At 37.6% G+C, this 21,319-nt stretch overlaps 1 pseudogene; it reads right to left on the bottom strand.

The window, feature by feature from the left end:
• LOC105300860 overlaps positions 1 to 18,673 on the bottom strand; it is a 53,929-nt pseudogene extending 35,256 nt beyond the window's left edge.
• Between the last annotated feature and the right edge of the window lie 2,646 nt (positions 18,674 to 21,319).

Genomic DNA, 21,319 nt, shown 5'->3' with positions numbered 1-21,319 from the left:
CAGCTAAAATAGTACTTAAAGGGAAATATATGTCTGAATGTTTATATTAGAAAAAAATCTTAAATTAACCATCTAGACTTCAACTTTAATAACTTAGAAAAGCAAATTATACCTAAAAGAAGTAGGAGGAAGGAAAAGTAAAAATAAAAGCATAAATAACAAAAAAAAAGATAAGCAATTAAAAAAAATAATAAATAAAACTCAAAAGTTCTTTCAAAAGAACTTCCAAAAGAAGCTTTTCAAAATAAAATTGGTAACCTCGAGCTAGAGAGAGAAGATGTAAATTACCAATATAAAGAATATAAGGGCAGATATTGCTGAAGATCCTACAGACAATAGGATAAGGAAATATTATGAATGATTTTATGTCAAACTTGATAGCAGAGGCAAAACAGACAAATTTCTTGAAAATCACAAACTATTAAAACACTCAAAAATAATTAGATAACCATCATTGCCCTATATCGAACAAAGAAATTGAATATATATATATATTTTAAAATTCTTCCACATTAAAACATTTCAGAAAATAGAGAAAGAGGAAATATTTCCCAACTCATTTTATGGGGCCAGCATTATTGTGTAACCAAAATCAGAAAAAGAAAATACAGGAAATGAAAACTACAGACCAATGCCCTTCATAACATAGAATAATTTTTTTAAGAAATAGCAAATCAAATCTAACAATATGGCAAAAAAATACATCATGACCAAGAGGGGGTTATCTTGAGAATGCAAGGGCATTTTAACATTCAAAATTTACTAAATGTAACTTGCCATGTTAACAAACTAAAAGGAAACATATAATTGTTCCAATAGATACAGGAAAAAAAAAAACCCAAACATCTGACAAAATTCACATCCTTTCTTGATCAAAACTGCCAGTAACCTAGGAAACTACCAATGTTTTTCTCAGTCTGATAAAGGGCATCTATGAAAAAGCTAAACCTAACATGATCATACATAATGGTGACATGCTAATTAATTTTTCACCAAGATCAGGAATGAGGCAGGAATAATCCTCTACCAATTCTATTCAGTGTCAGATTAGAAATTGTAGCCAGTATAATAAAGCAAGACAAGTAAATGAAAGATATACATATTAGAAAGGATGAAGAAAAATTGTTCATGGATGACATTATTATATGTGTATAAATTTTATAGATTCCAAGGATTATAGGTTATAGGTCTATGGAATCTATAAACACACAACTAAAACAAATAAGTAAATTTAGCAAGGTCACAGAACATAAGATATATAAAAATTAATAGTATGTACTTGGGGATAAATTTAACAAAATATATGTGAGATCTGTACACTGAAAACAAAAAAGTACTGAGAGAAATTAAATAAAATCTAAATAAATTGAGAGACATTTCTATTTATAGATTGGTACGGTTAAGACATCAATGATCCCCAATTTAACTATCACCTCAACACAATTCCAATTCAAATTTCAGTAGGACTTTTTAAATAAATTGACAAATTGATTTTAAAATTTACATGGAAATTCAAAGGTCATATATTTACCGAATGAACTTTAAAAAAGAACAGAGGATTTATATTACCTGATTTTAATATAAAGCTATTATAATTAAGAAAATGTGGTATTGGCGTAAGGAAAGACAAACATAAATGAACAAAATAGTTAAAAATTATACCCACACATATATGGTAAACTGGTTTTCAATAAAGGCAATTATGTAACACAATGGGGGAAAGAGCATTTTTAAAATGGAGCTGGAACTAGTATTCCCATGGAAAAAAAATTAACCTCAATCTTACCTTTCATTATATAAAAAATTTACTTGAAATGCACAATAGACCTAAATGTAAAAGTTTAAATCTTTAAAACTACTGGAAGAAATCATGGAGAACATCATCATGACTTTGGCATAGGCAAACATCTCTTAGACAAGACAGAAAAATCACTAACTCTAAAAGAACAAAATTGATAAATTGGATTTTATCCAATATAAAACTTCAACTACTTGAGGAACACATCAAACTGGACAAACTGTTGGCATTCTATATATCTGAACAAAGACTATGTACAGCTAAATAATAAGAAAACAACCCAGTTTTTAAAAGGTTAAAACATATGAACAGATGTTTCAAAAAAGAATATATATAAATGGTCAATAACATAAAAATATACAATGAGTCACTGAGAATATTAAAATTAAAATCACAGTACACTTCACAAATCACTTCACATGCGTTGAAATGGCAACAATTTAAACTATTGACAATAACCAATGTTGGCCAGAATATGAAGCAATCAGAATGCTCATATAAAATGGGAAAGTTTTGGTCATCTTTTATGTTTAAATATATTTACCAGAAGACCCAACAATTTCTCTCCCAGGTTTCTGCCCAAGAGAAATGAACACATATGCCAACAATAAGACTGTTACACAAATGTTCATAATGGCTTTGTTTAGAAGAGACAAACACCAAATGGCCATCAATAAGTGAGTAAACAAACTGAGGAATATTCATGTAATGAAATATTACATAGCAATATAAAGGAATAACTCTTGATACAACAGCACGAATGAATCTCAAAAACATGCTGAGTGAAATAAGCCAGATGCAAAAGAATACACACTGTATGATCCTATTTATGCAACATTCTAAAATACGCTAAACTAATTTAGAATGACAGCAGATCAGTTAGTTGTTGTCTAGCGCTGGGGAGCAGGGGAAGAATGACTGCAAAGGGGCAAAAGTTAAAATTTGGGGCTGATGGAAAAGTTGTATGTATTGATTATGGTGAACGTATACATTTACCAAAACCTATGGACTGTACACTTAAAATGGGTGCATTTTATTGTATGTAAATTTTACCTCAATAAAGTTGATTTAAAAAGAAAGAAGGTGGGAAGGAAAGGTGGGAGGGAGGAAGTTTGGAGAGATTATCTGATTTGCTGAAGACCAAGGCCCAAACCCAGGTCCTCTCATTCCCAATACAGTGCTTTCCCCACCAGAACGCATAGCCTCTGAATTACCACAGGGCAACTTTAATAATTACACTCTACGAATGTTGAGCAAAGGCAATCACAGCACTTCAGAAATCGTAACTGGTCATCTATTTCTAATCCAGTTTCCAAAATTTTAATTCAGTCTGTGTTCTAATCTCCACTTAAGGCAACATAAACATAAACTTGATGAATAACCCTAGGCTGGGGTAGACCATGTGGCCCCCATGAGGGTGATTTGTAACTAAGTAAGGAGCCTTTCTCCTCTCCTTATTGCTGGGCACCACACTCTCTTTCCTGCCAGAGCTGGAGCTAGGATCGATTTCCCAGTTCATAGCTCAGGGTTTTTGCTGCTCTACTAGAAGCAAATATCTACAGTAATGGCCCCTATCCTCAAGGGATATGTTTCAAGGCCCCCAGTGGATTTCTAAGACTGCAGATAGTATTGAATCCTATTCTGTATATACAATGTTTTTCTTAAATGTACAAACCTTTTCACTTAAATGAAGCCCTTTAAGGCTTCTCTTTGGCATATCCAAATTACCACATCATTATTCTTACACTGTGGGGCCAATATCAAGTAAAATAAGGGCTCCTTGAACAGAGGCACTGCAATACCTCAATAATCAGTTTGATAACAAAGACAACTACTAAGTGACTGACAGGTGGAGGGTGTCTACAGCACAGATGTACTGGACAGACTTAAGAACTGTTTAGTTCCAGAATTTTCCATTTAATGTTTTTAGACTGCAGTTGACTGTAGGTAACTGAAACCATGGAAAACAAAATTATGGATAAAGGGGGACTATTGTACTATGAATTAGTGGTATTTAGCCCTATGCTCACAGTTTAAATGGATATATGCTTTAGAGAGATTGAGTTGAAAGTAACATGTAATTCACTCCACAGCTTCAAGGCAGAAAGACCTTTTGCTGCTTTATCTTTCTCCAATTAACATATATATTTACCAGACTAGCAAGCTATCCACACTCAGTCATGAGAGCCTAGGTAGTGCATTCCGAACTACATTTTGGTGGGATCAAGGAATGCTGAAAATAGAGAAGGAAAGAGCATGAATATAAGGCACTGGCAAGGACATGCATGGACATCCAGGATGTCGTAACTTAGGATCTGAGCAACATGGGAGACACCCAGGAATCCAAGAGAGGGTACCCACGGTCAGGGGAAGATAAAACACCTTAAGGCATAGAGTCATACTGTTGCTGACTCTATATTTCCCCTATGATGTGAAACAGTGTGGTATGGTAGAAAGTACATGACTTTCAGAGCCAGGCAGATCCTGGTTTGAGTGCTGTTTCATTTCTGGGTGAACTTGGGCAAGTGACTTAACCTCTCTGAACTTCCGCTTCCTCATCATGCAATTAAAATAGTGAAGTCTTCCCTTTAGTATTATTAGAAAGAGCCATGAAACGAGAAGGTCACAATAAATTTTGTGTCCCTCCTCCCTTTTCTTCTTCTTTTCCTCCACCCTCTCTTCCTATCTCCCTTGATATATAAAATGGTAGAAATAGAAGAGACCCTAAAATTCTTTAGTTCAATGCCTCCCTCATACAGGTAAGAGAAGCATGAGAATTGCTTGTGACCTCACTGCTGGCCGTGGCAATGCTGAGCTCTCCTTAGCAATGTGATCTTTCCCCCTGCCTTGAGGGCACATTTAGCTGGATAATTAGTAATGCTAAGTTCTAATTCTTCCCCAAATGTGTATATACCTGCACTTAAAAGTCAAAATCCAAGGGGACATCAAAAAGCACAACTCTTATTTTACATTTTTCAGTCAAGAACACCAAACTAGACTGTCACCCATTTTAAAAGCTACTCAGATGAACAGTTTATAAACCCCTGGTTATAATTCAAGACATATTTGATGTTTTACAATCCAAGATGTACTTGATGTCTCCCCACAAGTACATCTGAGTAAATTTTATATTTTGGAAGGAAGCAGTACCACGAGTTTCCAAGATGGAGCCCTCAAACTCCTCAAGGTCCACAATAGTTTAGAGGTGAACAGTTATCATTTGGAGGCTGCACTACATTTAGACCACCTTCAGATTTGAGAAGAGGACTATTTTGTGGAAAGCTTGACTCAGAAGGTGAAGAAGGTAGATGTCCCCTCTCTCGACCCTTACAGCTATGTGACATATGTAACATATATTCCCATCAGACTATGATCTTTAAATGAGTGATGCTCAATAAAATTCAAGGCAGTATCATTAGGGGCAGCAACGTAGCATTCATGGCAGTAGTGTCTTGAGCTGTGTTTCTCATGTTTTTAGCAATATTGCTTTCCTAAGGAGACTTTTTAGACATTTTTCCCTATATTTCCCTTTTACTAAATTTTAAGGCAACAGATATACCATATATCTGCTTATGTACTATATGTATGTCCATGCTTTATACATAAAGAATAGGATGTATGCATGTTTCCCCCTTGGAGGGAGGTGATATCACCTCGTTGATAATGCATGGTCTAGAAGATGTGGGGTCCAGCAGGGGCATCCAGCCGGATCTTCCTGTGAATTAATAATGGCAGTATATCTTATTCTTTAGTGCCTCTTGTACCCTACCCATTTTCACAACCTAAATCTTTATCCATCTGTGACTTACTTGGGATTTTTCCAACAAAGTCCTATCTTAGTTTGGATTTGCCTGGAAACAGACTCTGAGACAAGGATTTAAGTGAAAGTAGTTTATTTGGGAGGTGATCACAAGAAAACCAGCAGGAGAGTGGGAAAGTGAAATGAAAGAGAAAGAAGCCAAACAACGGATTAATTACCAAGCCAGTTACCACCATGGACAACTGGAGCTTAAGCCCATGAGTGTACTCTAGGAAAGAAAGTAAGATATACATCAGAATCATCTCACCCCAAGGGACAAGGCAGCTGGAGAGTTTGTACATCAATTCCCACCAGTCGCTGGTTGAGTGCTGCTGCCAAGGGTGCTACTTTCCTGTCCTTTTAATCTGCTGTGCATAAGCAGAACAGCTCTGGAGACCAGAGAAAGTTTCAGGTAAAGAGATGTAAATGCTGGTTAAAAGTCTGGTGTGTGCATAGAAAAGAAAAAGGTCAAAGGGATATGGTCAGGACACTGACATTGAAAGACAGATGAAAAGCATAAGCTGTGGTCTTTAACCAAGGATATCTATGACTATGTCAAAAGAATGGGGCTGAGGTAGCTGGAAACCAAAGGCAGAGTTTGATTTGAAGTTATCAAATTACACTATCAGTTGAATTCATATCATCATGATTTTTTTTGTGTATATGTAAGAACATTGATTAGAAGAGACCTGGAAAGGGGTGGTATGGGAAGATTTAGAGACCTCCAGTTTTCCCAGTCCTCAACCCACTCTTAGACCTGCTACCCCTTGCCTCCCTTAGCATTCTCTTCCTCCTTTTCTGATTAGGCTTTTCACATCTGGCCTGAGAACACTGAGTTCCTTCCCCACCTGCATCTTAATATCTTAAACTCCCCATTCTCTCTCCCTTCCCAAGATCTTTGAACTTGCTATTCTCTGGTCTGAACATTCTTCCTACTTCTTCCCACCCCTTCACCTATTTAATTCCTTCTTATCCTTCAAATCTCAGCCCCAGGCAGGGTCACTTCTTTGGCAAAACTTGACTGTTCTCATCTCCCCTTGAACCTAGGAATCAACTTCTTTGGTTCAACAACATCATGGAATATTGTTGCTTTCCTTCAGAATACTTTTTTAGTTTGTTGTTGTACATTCACGAGGATGACCTGATTAGTATCTGGTTCTTCCACTAGACAACAAGCACCTCAAGATCTGGAACCACGTGTTTCTCTTCATCACTGTATCCTTGACTCCTAAGTGCAATGCCTGGCATGGTGGACACTCAATAAATGTGTCAAATGAATAAATGGATAAATTAATGATATAACTTATGTTTTAAAAGTCTTATAAGAATTAAAATTTGGTCTAAATCTGACTATTTTTCAGGATCTTTAGTATGGCAGTACTTTCTTCTAGTAACTGAGCAGAGGCAGAAAAATACTATCCCCTTTACCACACACATCTGAAGTTTTAAGTGGGCCCCTCCAAAGCAGGGCCTGGATCAACAAGTTAACATTGGGATATGCTCTTTCCTAAATAGGACAAGATTTTAACCAGACCACAAAAGCTGGTTTAGGATTGGGAAAAGAAAAAAAAAAAAAATTAGATTGAGCAGCAAGTGATAAAAAGGGAAAATCAAACCATCCATCTCTCCCTCTTTTGTTTCAGCTTTTCGTGTACTTGAAAGCCTAGATGGGGCTGCTGGGATGGTTTGCAGGCTGACAAACTGGATTTTGATTGTTCTGCAAAACTCTAATAAAGCTTTCAAGTCTTTAATTTTACCATAGTTTCCTTTCAACAAACTTCAAGGAAATAACTCACCCTGAACTACAACACTGTACTGCCAAAGAGTAGTCAAATAAGAAAGGCATGTTTCCTGAATTTGGATGAATGAACCACAACACACCCTTTAAATGCTTTTTACTAGCAGAGAGGATGCAAAAGAGATTTTCCCTCACACTGTTATTTTTCTAAAGAAAACATTTAGTGCCATCTGCTGGCAAAATTCATGCTGACTTCTTAGCGTTCACAGAAACTGTCTCTCAAACAAATGAGATATAAAAAACCCTAATACAACTAATTTGGTAAATTTCTAAGAATATGTAGAATTTAAATTCCTTATTTTTTATTGGAATAAAAATTCCCTTTTGAGATACTCCATTGCTTGGGGCAATTTGTTTTTCTGTAAAGGTGTCTTTCTTTCACTGAAAACATTCTTTAAAGTAATATATTTTATGTATAGTTCACTTTTGGGCTAAAATAAGTGAGAGAAGAGAAAGAATTGCCTGCAAATCCTTAGGCCCCTCCCATCTCTAACATACTAGGATTCTAAAAAGGTATAAAAATTTTTCCAATGTTAACATTTGGCCCAGGTAAACCAAATCCAGTTGGTCAGATTTTCACTTTGAGAAAAGTCTCACATTCCACACCCTTGGGTAGAACATAAATAGACCCAGTTAGTCTCTCTGATGTTTTATGAACTGGAATTGTACTTCTTAACCTATCATTCAATCCTGTTTGAGAAAAACAAGAGTATGATATCAATTTTAACTAGCTGACATAATTAAGACAAATTATGTTCCAGAGTAATCTACTCCCTTAAAAATCAACTGTGTTAAAAAATCTTCGCATGTACAAGCCATGTGTATGAACAGCAAGGAGAAAAAGTTATTTTTCTTGAAATGTGTAGATTGATTAGTGGAAACAAGGCCTGTTGCCTCGTACTCCAGAGGAACATTTATAGGAAAGATGTTAGTGTGCAGGCCTCTATTTTGCTGGCCTTAGGAGATTTGGTACTAAGTATCAGCCAGTGCAGAAAAACTTCTACAAGACTTAGCAAAGTGGTAGTGTTTCATGTACTGGCTTGCTTATCGCCAGAATTTGTCAGTACTTCAGAGAGAAGAGCCCCTGAAAACAGACCAGCAAGAGCCTGAAGTCTCTGAAAGACCTTTTAGTTCAAGCCCCTCTTTTTCAGACCAATAAACAGAGGCACCAAGAGTTTAAATGACTTTTTCATGGGCCATTATCAAGTTAGAGCAGAGCCAGAGAAAAATAGGTGAAAAACTGTTAAATAGACAGATAGATAGAGCTAGATAGATGAGCTAAATAGAGAGATGATAGATAGATAGATAGATGATAGATAGATAGATAAATAGATAGATAGATAGATAGATAGATAGATAGATAGATAGATAGATAGATAGATAGATAGATGATAGATAGGTAGATAAGCAGATAATGGATGGATGGATAGATAAATAGATGGATGTGAGGTCTCCTGATTTTTTACTTTCTGCTTCTCCCTCACCACCATGCTTGCTCTACCAACATCTTCCTGCAGGATGATGAAAAATACAAAGGTGATGGGAGAAGTGGCATAAGTCACCCATGAGTATGTATAATATACATCACTCAGATTGGATGTCTTTCTCCTTAAAATAAATAAATAAAGCACTTAATGTAAAATAAAGGGGAAAGGGGAAAAAAAAAACAATAACTCAGCTAAACAGAGGGCATGCAGCAAAGTAAATACTGATGCCCATGCTGTTGAGCATCTACTATGTGCCGAGGTACTTTGTACACACTATCTTCAAATCTCATGAACAGTATTCAATATAGTGCGATTATGTCCATTTCAAAAGTGATAGACTAATGCTCATATGGGCAAATTACCCACCATTTTGTGATAATAAAAGACAGAACCAACACGTGAAACCAGGACTTCTGACTCTAAACCTCATTATCTCTTCATTTTACCAGGCTGCCTTCTCTTAGCACCTACAACTGCACCCATTTTCATGTAAGACCTGAATAGAAAAAGGGACAGAGGCCCTAAAAGTCCACTTAAGAATGTCTTGCTTCAAGAACCTAAAAAGCTTTGTTTCTAATAATCCAAATTAATACAGAATTACTCTAGGTGGTATAACCCAGGTAGCTGTTGAGCTCAGCACTTGGCTTTAAAATGTGAATTATTGACTCAGGGTGAAGACTTCAGTTTAAGCATGAGTCATGCAGCCTAGCAGACCTGGTTTGTTTTTAACCAAGCGTGTGGGGTGTGTGTTCACCACAAAACAAGTCACAGAGGATGTAGACACATACACTCCTCTGCCTATTACAGCTGCCCCAGGCATCTTTTGCCTGACAGAATAGGGGCTGTTTCCGACCCCCACAATCCTTAAAGAATGTGATCTTTGCAGAGATCATGAACAGGAAATGGCCTTGAGGAAAGTCACTTGATGTTATTCCTTGAATGCTCTGCTATCATCTCCCAAAACTGTCAGGAATGAGGTCATGAGTGTCTCCTTCAGCTGCACAAACAGAGGCCACCAAAGAATTCCAGGAAAGAAAAAAAATTGGTAATCACAGTCATTCCCATTTGGACCAAATACGGTAGGAGGCTACTAGAGATTGAGATTCAGACAAACTCAAGATCAAACTCTACAGCTGCTATTTTCCAAGAGAAGGATGTTGAACAGTGTTATCTAATATCTCAGTTTCCCCAACTGCTTGGTGGGCCTCAGAACCTGATAAAACTAGTCAGCCCCTGATAAATGCTGTTTCTCGTTCTTTATATCTCCATCCCCCATGATGTAGTTAGAGATCACTGGTACCCACCCAAAAACAAGAACTGTGGCCCATACAAAGGGCCTACCAGCCCAGCTTCTCTGCCATCAAGGTCACACTGATGCTAAAATGGAACAAATCAGCAAGCTTGACATTTAATATAAAACAGAACTCAGATTCTCAAAGGAGTTTATTTTCCCCAAAATGTTTAAGAATCACTATTATAACTTGTCCTTCACAGCTCCAGAAACTCCCTCTTCCCCTTGGTAACTGTCACTTCAGTCCAAGGCCTAATCGCCTCTCCCCAAAGTCTGTAGCACCTCCTCACTGTTTCCCTATTTTCTATCTGCCCCTGCCACTTCATTCTCCACACTGCTGCCAGAGTGAGCTCTCTGACACGCCAGTCGAAGGTCAGCAGATATTATTAGTTGTCTCTCAGCATCATTCCTCCATCTCCTTTCAAACAGAGCCTGGTTTTTTTTCAAGTATCCATAACTCTCTTCTTTGTGCCTCAAAGAAAGCTGTCCCTTCATCTCCCTGGGTGGGTCTGATTGGTCTAAGGGTCAGCCCATCTGCCTTACCAGTGACTGGTTTAGCATTGGTTCACATCTCAATTCTGGCCACTGATATGTCAGAAAAGGTTTTTGGTTATTTCTGAGAATGTGAATGTTCTTTATCACTCTTATCAGTAAGTCATGAAACGTGGAAACTCTGTCATGATACTATCACAAAGCTTTATTCATTGACATGTTTTGGTCCTTACTGAGATTGTAAACTCATGAGTGGATGTTTTCTTAGGCTACTTTTCATCCCATTCCTAATACAGTACCTGACATATAGTAGGCCTTCAAATAACATTTGTTGAATGAATGAACATATAACGTTATAAGTTGTCCAAAGTGGTGAATTTTCCTAATGTGCTTTCTAATAGACGAAGAGACAAAAATCCTAGTTCACAATAAGAGAATATCTACTTGATGATTATGTTTGGCTACAAATTCTCGTCTGTTGTAGCTGTCTTTTCCAGAACATGATGGCCAGGCCAGATTTCAACTCTTTCCTAATTAGGAAATGGTTCCTAAGTGAAATACACAAAGAGACCTCTACAGGATGTTTTGATCACTACAAATCAAGGTTTTAAGACACTAAAGACAAAGAGACTTTCAATACCCTGCCCTCTCAACACAGACAACAACACCTACTGGCATTAGTCATCAAAATCAGTAAGACAGGTAGTCCAGATGGGATCATGGTTTCACCTGCACATGGATAAAGTGGATATAAGGTATGTGGTCAAATCCCCTAATCATCAAAAACATTAAATAAAAATCCAACCTGCCTAGAGTACAAATTAGAAGCGGTGTGTATAGACTGCTATGGAATCATTTGCAATTAAGAGCAGTGACTTAATTTCTGTTCCTGTAATTACAACTTGTCCTGTGTGGACAGACAGATCTCTCATTGTGTCTGGAACAATCGCAGCATTCCAAACACAAAGCAAGCCAAAGCAGCACACCCCAGGGCTGGCTCTTTCAACAATCTATCGCTCAACAGCTTCTGGCTGCAGCCAGCTCTGAGGACCCAACTTCCTGCCATTGTTAGCATGGTGAGCCTGGAATTCCTTCCAAATGGATTTGACCCCTTTACTAAACAGCAGTGCATATTTCCCTGATTAGTATATTCCTGTGTTTAGATGGGAAGTGGCAGAATTGGGGGAGCTGAAGGAATCAAGACAAGGAAAATAACAAGGAAAAAAAATAATTTCATTCTATTTATTCTATAATGATAACAACCTGTGTAATAAAAATGCTTACCCATACATAAATACACATGTGTCTATCAAAACTCCTGTGCTATATGTGGGCAATAAAGTAACTGGACACCTGGCTTCATTAATAAAGTTATTGCTATGGGGGCTCTATTATTCTAAATAGGAGGATATAAAAAATCATAAACAATAATCCCTTATGATTGCCCTTATCTATATAAGGACTATTTTATTTCTTAAAGATGCTATTTCTTCTCATGGTGACACTAAATAGGGGCCTTTTGGTATTAGGTAACTGGGGTGATTCTTAGATGCGCAAGACTATAAGAGCCCTTCGCACAATGTCTTCTGGCACCATACCCTACTTTTTTGCTGTTTCCTCTAATATTACTGCTTCTATTCATTTTTACTATCTTTAATATCAAGTTGAAACTACCTCATATTGATCAATCCATAGATGTCCTATAGCAAGTATTTTATGATTACATGTATATTAAGGTCTATTTATAAATAACCCAAAGGCAGAGAAAAAAATTCACTATTTAAAAACTATAAGTTATAAACATTTAAAACTTATGTGCAGAATTGGGTGAGGTAAAGGGATACCATCAAGAAATTAAAAAGACAACCCTCAGAATGGGAGAAAAGTTTTGTACATCATATATCTGATTAAAGCTTTGTTTCTAGAATATATAGGGAACTATTACAACTCAAGACTAATAACCCAATTAAAAGTGGGCAAGAATCTGAATAGATTTTTCTCCAAAGAAGATGTACAAATGGCCAACAAGCATATATAAAGATGTTCAACATCGCTAGCCATCAAAGAAATACAAATCAAAATCGCAGTGTGATACTACCACACATTCAGTAGTATGGCTATAATAAAAAAGACAGATAAAAACAACTGTTGGTGAGAATGTGGAGATGTTAGAACCCTCATACACTGCTAATGGAAATGTAAAATGGTACACCTGCTTTAGAAAACAGTCTAGCAGTTCCTTGAACAGTTAAACACAGATTTACCACAGGAGTCAGCAATTCCACTCTTAGATATATGAAATGAGAAAGAGAAAAGAGAAATGAAAACATTTGTCCACACAAGAACTTGTACATGAATGTGTATAGCATCATTATTCATAATAGCTAAAAAGGGAAAACAGCCTAATGTTCAACAACTGAGGAATGGATAAATAAAATGTACTATAGCCATACAATGGAATATTATTTAGAAATAAAAAGAAATTAAGTACATCTGTACACTGCATAATATTTCAGTCAACAATGGGCCACATATATGACAGTGCTATACCATATAACCTAGGTGTGTAGGAGGCTACATCATCTAGATTTGTGTAAGTATTCTCTATGATGTTTGCACAGCCACAAAATTCCCTCGCAATACATTTCTCAGAATGTATCCCCATCATTAAGAGGCATATGACTGTACAGATACATGCTGCAACATGGATGAACCTTGAGAACATACTAAGTTAAAGAAGCCAGTTGCAAAAGACCAATATTTTATGACTTTATTTTATTAAATGTCCAGAATTGAGAGAGAGAGAGAGAGAGAGAGTAGATTGGCAGTTGCCTAGGACTGAGGTGGCAAAGTACCTGAATAGAAATTTCTCCAAAGAAAATCAAGAAATGGCCAAATGGGGGTATTTGGAGCTGAGAGCTAAGGGACGTGGAGTTTCTTTTTAGGGTAATGAAAATAACCTAAAATCGGTAATGCTGACGAATGCACAACTCTGTGAACATATTAGAGGCCATTGGTCTGTATACTTTAAATGAGTGAATTGTATGTTTTGTAGATTATATCACAACAAATTAAAAATACTATAAGGTTAATCGAATGCTCATAATTTGCTGACAAATTTCATTAAGAGAGCATGGGACTTAAATCTTTGTGGTCTTGTCCTAACGTTGACCCTATTCCTAACAGCCAAATAACCAGGGCAAGTCTCCGACCTCTCGTCCTCCTCTATAAATGAGGAGGGTGGACGGATGCTCTCTGAGGACCTTCCTACTCCTAATTCTTTCAAATAACAGTAACTTCTTAAACAATTGTGCTGATAAAATTGTCTGACTGTTCTTTGAACTCTCTGAAGTTGTCATATTTTTTTCTCTTGTTTTTTAAAATTCCACCATGAACTCCACTGGGTAGTTAAAATAATAAGTTAATTGTGTTTGATTTCAATGAAAGCAAGGTATTCGAAATTAGCATGATCTGTTTATGTGCTGATAACAGCCTTTTTCTGTGTACTGGGTTGGGAAGTACACTAGTGAAATCTGCTCACTTAGAACCACCCAGTCTCTGGGGGCTGCCTAGCTGAGGGCCTGGGAAGTCCTTCCTACTTACTCTAAATAGGACCCATCAGTCCTCCTTGTCCCACCAAAACTAATTCTTATTTTCAATCCCCTTCCTATGTGATTTTGAGTCTGTTAATTCACTAGCCCAGCATCACATAGATTTGCAGATTAATCTTGGCCTGTGGGTGAACCATCTCATATCCTAACATTTGTTGTTATAGCTTTGACTTTTTTAAACTTAATAGTGGAAGGCATAAGATGCTCTCTCCACAAAGGTGCTACATAAATCACTGGCCAGATGCCTGCTTGACACAATGTAATTTAGCCAAGACTGGCCACAGAGAGTAGGGAATAGGGCCCCTTATCTCCCAAGCCCTCATGTTTATGGGTGGCATGGTAGCATTGATGTAGAGACTGTTTGCTTTCCCACTTCCCCATGCCTAGCTCCTCGGCTCTTTTCCAGAGAGTCTTCTTTTCCCATCAAAACAAATATCTATGTTTTAAAACTACACCTTCTCCTTAAAGTCTTGTCTACCTATACTGATATCCTCTTTCTCTAAACCATTATAATAGTAATGAACATAAAAATGCATGAAATGGGTTACTAGTTATTCAATGTCTGTGAAATAATGCCAAACCAGTTATTAAGGTCAAACCAGTTATTAAGATCAAAAATGCCAAACCAGTTATTAAGGTCAAAAATGAGTCTAATATTTCTCTATTATCCCCCTAAGTGCCTAGCACAATTGCAATAGACATTAAATAAACATTTATTAATTGACTTTGCTAAAAACAAAACTCAGGGGACTTACAAAGATGTGTTCAATGCCAACATCACAAAACAAGTAAAACAAGGACAGTTCTCAAACAAATTTCTGAAAATGGAGGTAGAAAATTTCTGGAAATATTGTGGTCATGCCTTACCTATAATCCAGTGAGAACTTTTCTCAAGGTACACTTAAGCGTTTCTGGAAATAATGAAGTCATCACTTTCTCTAACTTATCTACTGGGGGCAGGGACAGGGATAATGATTCTGTCCAATGTTTCCATTCATTCTGTCTAAAGATAAAGTTTCCATCTGTCCAGACCCTCTCTCCCAATGCTTTAGAGCAGATCTTCATCTATACTCTGAAGACCTCCTCTAAGCTTTCATCTTGTACTTGCCTTTCTATACTTTCTTGGTCTCACCAAATCCTCTTCTACAGTAGCCTTTTTTCCCTAACACTATTTTTTAAAGTAATAAAAATATTCAGAATCCATGGAGGGAAATTCTACTTCATATATACAATTAGCAACACTCTGAGAAACAGAATTATTGCAAATTACTTAATTCCGTTTGGTCATGAACAACTTTTATTAGAGTTTGGTTTGTTTGGTAAATCCCAGTAGCCTTCAAGGACACTTGAGTGGACAATAATTAGCTTTCCTCTGAAACCTCGTTAGCAAGTCATAATGAAAGAAAGTCTCAGGCCAAATTCTTATATACACACAGATATTTATTTGATAAACATTTATTAACAAAGCAGGCTCAGAACAGTTAATCAATCAGTTCTCTAAATGTGATGAAGTCCCAGTTCTCTGTTCCTTTAGGTACTCCAAATACGTCCTATAAAAGGTTTGCTCAGCAGACATAGCAATATTCCTGGGCAAGATTCAGAACACAGTAATGGACACTATCTCATTTCTTAAACCAGTTACTGGAAATAGGACCAACTAAGGCTTAAGTTAAGAAAATATCCCCAAAGAGAAGAGGCCCATGTTTGAGTGGATTCTTAGGCCCTGTTCATTCAGAGAAGGAGCACCTTTAAGCTCTAATTTACACATCTTAAATACCTTTAATTTCACCAATAAGAACTAATTAACAAGACACTACTTCCATTAATGAAACCTCATTGTTGATACCTAATATAAAAATTAGCAAAGCAATAGTAGTCGAATAAGGAAGTCTTATAAAAGATGTGTCTGATCTTTCTGATATAACTGTGTCTGGCCACCTCCTTACTAGGCATTCTTGATTAGCACTTGGGGTTGACCTAAGCTAAAGTAACAAACACAGAATATCACACTCTTTTTACTCAACTGTTTCTAGGTAACTTGCAGACATCATAACAAAACTGGAAATTAATGTTTTATAAATGGAACTTTTTTGAAAAAATACTTTGCACTATTTTGCAAAGTAAAGAATTGCCCTATCCCCATATTTATCATTTAAATGATTTTTAAATGTTTTTTTTTTTATTTTAAAGGTGAATATTTAATTCAACACTGCAATAAGAATTGAACAATATTAAAAACAGGAACATATTAGCGGTTTAAAATGTGTATTAATTTTTAATTTCTTTTGGAGGGGATTTTTTAAATTCTAGTTCTCTACAGCAAAATGATGCTAGGAAAATATCTTTAGAGGACAGAAATTCTCTCTGAATGCAAGTGTAGAATGGTTTAAACAAATTAAAGGTTTTAAATACCTGAATCAGATATTAGCAATATCTTATTTGAATCCTAAAGTTTGATATAATAAACATTACATATTTTTTTTTTTAGAAAAATGGCCACCAAATAAACAACTCAGCATTCTCTAAAGACTGGCATCCCAGATCATCCTGACTATTACACAAGCACCTAGCAATGGTTCATCCACTACCATCTTCTTTATTCTAGATCTTTCTTGGTTTCCATCTGGGCAACTCCAAAGTGACCATGAGGAAAATAGATACAGAGGTGGATGCCCATTTTTTCTGCAGTTCCTCAGCATAACAATGAGGCAGATAATCAAGAGAAATAGGTATATAATCCATACCTTATAGTAACCCACAAGGCCACATTCGATTTGAAAAATTGCCAGTTCTTTCAAATATTCCAACACCCAATAAAATATTCATGACAAATCTTTATTTTTCCATTAGTAAGTGCCGAAGCTACAGATGTTGAAACACAAACCAATATTATGGCTGATAAATGAATTTTGAAATGCCTATGAAAATGTGAATAAAGGCAGTCCGTGAATAAGTCAACTTTCTCCTGGGTAACTTCCCCAGGTGTTTTGTGGACACTGTCCCATAAAGTTTTTGCATCCTTTGAATGTATGGCATAAGAAATATCCAGACATCAAGAGCTAAGGGGTACAGACCAGAGAAATTCAGTAATAGCCATATAATGGCCCATTTGCATGCAATACACACAGCAGCCATCCAGGGAAGATTAGATGTATCAACAGGTAAGGGACTGAAATAACAGTCACAAGTTTTCTGAAGCCAAGTTCCAATTATGGCTGTATTAGTCTCTGTTCCACTTGCAAGTAATAAGGGTAGACAGGTGAAATCTTCTGAAATAATCTCTAGAAGACTGTCTCCAAATATACAGGAGAACCAACCATTCTACAACACTTTACCTTCTCTGTTCTCAGATGGCAACTGAGATTTTGATAGAATTTAGACAAGAAATGCTTCAGGGTCTCTTTGTGTTCCTTTTATTCCGAGGAGAGTAGAGAAAATCACTTTGATGTTGAAGTCTTCCACAGCAAGTCCCACTTCCACAGCAAGTCCTTTTTGCTTTTCAGCAGCAATAAATGCACTCAGAAGTTTGGAATACCCTTTGATATTAGTATAGGAGAATGTATATAGGGGAGTTAAACTATATAACGTCCACTGTTTATGCAGAAGAAATGCAAACTTTTTGAAGATCAGCTTCTTCTGGCAACTGTGGACAACTGAGCAATTTTTCTTCAAGCCAGAATCTGTACAAATGAAATCTGCTTCCTGACTGATTCTAATGGTTTCTACAGAGGGGTGGTACCTACAAAGACGTCTTGAACCCCTGAGGAAGCACTTGGTCTGGTAGTCGATTCCAGTGCATCATAAGAATCCATGCTCAATAAAATGCTGTGATGACGCTATCTCTCATTCCAATTTAAAAATCGTTCTTCAAGTCTGAATTCAAAATTACAGTGAGACCAAAATTCTCTGAAGAAAAAAAGTTGCCCAAGTAGCAGCTGAGAGAGAGAGACTGGAGGAACAGCTGGCCCTCCTAAATTCCCTCATGCTCTGCAACAAGCGGGTTCACCAAGGACACACACCTGCACAGTAAGGCGACCTCCACTCTCAGACGCCAGGTGAGCCTTGCATCTTGACCACGGAAGGGGCATTTCCGACCCTGCCACCCATCTCTATGACCCTCACTCCTGCAGAGTCAGCTTCTGCCTGTGGAGGGTAAGGGCAAAGGACAGTGTGTCCCAACTTGCTCTCTCTACCTGAGCCCTACAGGTCCAAGGCCAGCTGCAAAATCTCGCCCTTGAGAAGCAGCACTTTATTCCTCCACCGCTGTAGTTCAAAATCATTCCCTGACTTGCTCTGCTGACTCACTCAGTGAAGTAACTAAGGCTGTCATTTTAACCGAGGGCACTGTCCAGTGACTTAGCCATTATTGTCATTTTCCTAAGCACAGGGCGGTTGCTCTACAGCTATGACTTAATTCAGTGTTTCTAGCAGTATTTCACATTTTAAAAGCAAGCTGCACTATTAGGGCTACAGTCTGTGCTAAAGAATGAGTCTCTAATATTGGAATTCAGTAACAATTGCCTGGTCTGGGGAAGCTCTTTTTTAAGGAAGATCCTTAAGTCAATCATGTGGCTATCACATATTCCTCATAAGCCAGAAGACTAAGTTTGTCACTTGCTTGAAATTTTTAGAGAAGAGAAGATCCCCCCATATCTAGGCAGGAGTATCTCGAAAGGGATAGTGTTGAATTCTGCCCCTGTTTCTATAAAGACCACAGATTTTCTCTAAAAAGAAGGAGAGGGTCTATTTTAATACCTGTAGGATCAGAATCCAAGTTGGAGGACATTGGTTATCCCAAAGACTTCCATTTCCATTAGTCCTGGTGCAAGCCTTCTTGGTTACCCTGAGCTCACGGCACGTTTTCTGGGAGGGCATCTGAGGATCACTAAGGGATCACTTTGGGATGGAAGACCCTCCCCCTATGCTACCTCTTACCTGAAAAGTACCTAAAGACTCAAAGTCAAGAGTCCCATCAACCTTCCCTCATCTAGCCCTTTCCCATTTGCTGCCCCCCCCCCCAAACACAGGAACAGAAGCAAATCTAGGCCTAGACCCTTCTGTTACATCTCTAGCCTTACCCAATTATCTTGTCTGACTTTTAACGGTCTGACCTTTGCTGTTCTTGCTTTTCTATGGCATTTTCCCCACCTATACCCACGATCTTGCTGGCCTATTCAAGTCTTGGCTTGAATAGATTTGAGCGCCTCTAGATCCAACTTGTGCTTCTTGACAAGTCTGAGTTCACTTCAGTGCTGCAGGAGGAGCAGGGTTCTCCCCAGCTCAGGTTGCCCAATCTTCTAAGCCAGGTCTGCCAATTCCTCACCACAGACTTACATACCAAAGAAGGAATGTATGTTTATACGCTGTCCTAGAAGCCAATGATGATGGTGCAGAAGTTTCTAAAGTAATCATGTCTTTTTTAAAAAACCTGAGTCTGCATTAATTTCATTTTCAATGTAATCCATAAACAAATCCTGGACCCTGTATTTCCTATCTACCTTCTATTTTTATTTTCCCTTGCTTCCTTGTTCAAGTTTTAATGGCTCAGCTAAAGTTGAGACCATATTTGCTACTCCTGTTTGTTTAAACACTTAGGTTCTGTGAAAATATTTGCCTCCCAAATTCTCAATGATAGACAGATGTCCTAGCTCATTGCTGTTGTTTTTTAAGTATTTTGGCAGGAAGAGAATTGGCTGCATATTTCAAATAATCCCTTTTCTACTAAAAAGTTCTTGTATCACCACATATAAGCACTCATAATGTGTACTTACAGAGTGGAGCCCCCAGGACTCCCCTACCCCCGCAAAAAAAAAAAAAAAGGCAACTCCTCATTCTCTCAAAGCCTACTAATTAGCTCAGTGACCTGAGGCTTGACCTCTCCAGGCCTTGGTTTCCTCAGTTGTAAATGAAGGAATTGTTTGATATCCAAGGTTTCTTCCAGCCATGACCTTCTACAATTCTATCAAAACAGGTCAAAGCAAAGGAAACTATATTTTTACTCTGAGCACAGGGATTTTCAGGAGAATATTACAAATCTGCAAATAGAGTTTAAGATGTCATCAATCTCCCTTTGCTAACAAAACGCATTTCCATTTGCTCCCGCTGTACTATTTCACTGAGTAATTGGAAATAGCCTTGAGGGGTAAAGGTTTGATGTGCCTTTATGACAGTAGGGTTCATTCTCCTGCCTTTACATTCCAAAGTTAAAAAACTGTTGAAGCCAATTCCTCTCACCAGGCCGGATTCAGCAGTAGCCATCTCAAGTGGGTCCATCTCAATGTCAAATTAGATGAATACAAACACATATTTTCAAAGACAGAACACATATTTTCAAGGACTTCTGGCTCAGCTCTTTTAATCCTTGTTTGTTTCACTGGCAAGGTACGCATCTCTTTTCTGGAATCAAAAACAAAAAGTACAGAAAATGAATGATCTGTTTCAGCTACCTTTGACACGCATCCACCCAATCATACACCCCTTAAGTTCTGGAGTTGAGGGTGTAGGGGGATAGGGAGTGAGGAGACAGACTTGCCAGTCATCTGGTGACTTCTCCTGACTGGGCTGAGTGATTAACAGAGCTACAACTGTCACTTTGTTCCTACAGCTCCTGATTTCCCAGCACAGCTCTGAAATGCCTCTGCATAGGAAAGGGCAACTCAGTGAGAGTACCCCTGATCATTTTAACAACATCATGAGTCTAATAAAGGCTGAGGGGAGAGCTTTAGAGTCATTAGCTACCAATACTTGGCCTGCTGCTTGGAGGTTATTTGGTCCTTCCTCTTCCCTTATTCCCTGGATATTGTGTCTCTGTCACTTTACTGTTCCTTTGAGTTCTTATTCAAATCTTTGGGCTGTGTTTCTAGGCACAAGTAGTAAATGGAAATTCAGGTTGTCAGTTTTGTGCAACACTCAAAAGAAATGGGCGATTTTAGCCCTGCCCTCTTATAGAGCTACAGTTACACAGGAATATCTTTGTTTCACAATTTAGTTCTCAACCTCCACTCCTCCACAAATCTCTTTCCTAATGAAAAACGATCTGGGGG

The sequence above is a fragment of the Pteropus vampyrus genome, unplaced genomic scaffold, assembly GCF_000151845.1.
Source record: "Pteropus vampyrus isolate Shadow unplaced genomic scaffold, Pvam_2.0 Scaffold221, whole genome shotgun sequence".
NCBI classification, from domain to species: Eukaryota; Metazoa; Chordata; class Mammalia; order Chiroptera; family Pteropodidae; genus Pteropus; species Pteropus vampyrus.
Note: the sequence above shows the minus strand (reverse complement) of the source record. Positions and strands in the feature narration are given on the sequence as shown.